This window comes from Schistocerca piceifrons, chromosome X, assembly GCF_021461385.2.
Source record: "Schistocerca piceifrons isolate TAMUIC-IGC-003096 chromosome X, iqSchPice1.1, whole genome shotgun sequence".
Lineage (NCBI taxonomy): Eukaryota > Metazoa > Arthropoda > Insecta > Orthoptera > Acrididae > Schistocerca > Schistocerca piceifrons.
The window spans coordinates 527,393,848-527,395,573 of NC_060149.1; the positions used below are offsets into that span (position 1 = coordinate 527,393,848).

Here is a 1,726-nt window from a genome sequence, read left to right on the forward strand (position 1 = left end):
TGATCGATAACAATGAACCCAAGGCATCGGACGGTTGCTGATGTCGCAGCGTTCGTGTCTGGTCTGACATTGCTAAAGGAGAGGACAACTCTTCGAACTCTAAACTCGATTACATCACGCTGTTTCTCACGAGCCGGCATAGTTACGTTAAACATCGCCATGTTACAAGCCCTCTAGTGGCAGTGGGCTGCAAGGCGTAGTACGTTAATAACGTTTGTTTCAGTTAAAAAGCTTTAACAGTTTTCACACACACAAAACAGACGATTCATAGAGACACATTCAGAGAATGAAATCTTCAGGTGAGGCTCACGTCTATCATCTGACGTGCGGCTATTAGTGGTAAGACGTATGCAGTCCACTTTGCAGCGTACAGTAAATATGAAAAGAGCTTGCTGCCAAGGCGAAGGGGAGATAACAGTGGTTGGTAATATGTAGCAGCGTTTCTATAACGTAATGGGATGTTGTTTCTGAATTGCACTTGGTAATTGGTGGTTCGGTAATGATTGTCACTTTGAGGTTTTGCAATTGACATTCTTTACCCGACGGCAGATTGAGATCTCTATGTTGTCATTGGAATCGTGTGTTGGTTTTTTCGAAAAATTGCGAGTTAGTAAACTGATCCTTTTCTTTACACAGACCTTGCGGGCTTTGTCATTCTACAGTCACATGTAAGTTGATCTGTTTAAAGATTATATGTTGCAATTTTCTTTCACCTCTGACTGTTCGGAAAGAATGCTGTGCTATTATCAGATCATGTCTTTGTTCTTGTTTGCACTTAGGCTTATAATAAATTTGGATCAATTCGGAGCACTGTTTAATTTCAGTAACTAGATGACTACTGCATCCGTTCATTACTATCGATCTTTAAGAGGACCACACCCTGGACTCGATTGTTAGGGTCATTAATTCTGCAACGTTTCTATTTCGCGAAAGCTTTCCATTTCACATTTGAGTCTGTGAGGAGCGATCCGAATCTCGATAGAGTTCAGTCGATGCAGATGATGGTGGCAGCCATTAATAGGTATATGAGCTGGGAGGTCACCTTTCACAAGCATATGGCCGTTTTACAGCCAGGTCCTGGTTTGGAAAAGCGAACTGCACAGTACATTGTACTCAACCCAGTGACAGAAGAAAGATGGAGTGAGGAACAGTTTGAATATATTCATAGCCCCTGCCCTCTCTAAGGAAGCGATGTTATTCATCATTGTTTAATGCAAATGAAATAACATAATTTCAGAGACTTTACTGGTCTCATACAGATATGATTTCATGTGTACAGACTGAAACGGCGAGTGTAAAGTTGTACCAACACCAGGAATCGAACCCGGATCTCCTGCTTACTAGGCAGATGCGTTAGCCACTAAGCCACCTTCCACACAACTGCACGGATTACCCTGCACGCCTCCTTACTCGATCCAAATTATCACTGTTGTGTGAACTGCTGTGCCATGGTGACATAGTGGCTAACGCACCTGCCTAGTAAGCAGGAGACCTGGGTTCGATTCCCAGCCTTGGTACAAGTTTTCACTATTCGCTTCAGTGTGTATACATAAATTCATATTTGTTTAATGCGTTTTTTGTCTCCCAGTAAAAGAGAGCTGTGTAAACCAGACACCAGCCCCAGTGTGTCGACCGAACACCAGCCCCAGTGAAGTTGAGCATATTTCCTCCAAAGGGCGGGAGATGAGATCATTGGACGTTCTTAAAAAATACTGAAGATTGGGAG

The 1,726-nt window shown here is 43.0% G+C and overlaps 1 non-coding gene across 1 annotated transcript; it reads left to right on the forward strand.

Moving 5' to 3' along the window:
- The first annotated feature begins 1,445 nt into the window (after positions 1-1,445).
- Trnat-agu lies at positions 1,446-1,517 on the forward strand. Its single transcript has one exon. It is a non-coding gene; the product is annotated as a tRNA-Thr (tRNA).
- The last annotated feature ends 209 nt before the right edge of the window (positions 1,518-1,726 follow it).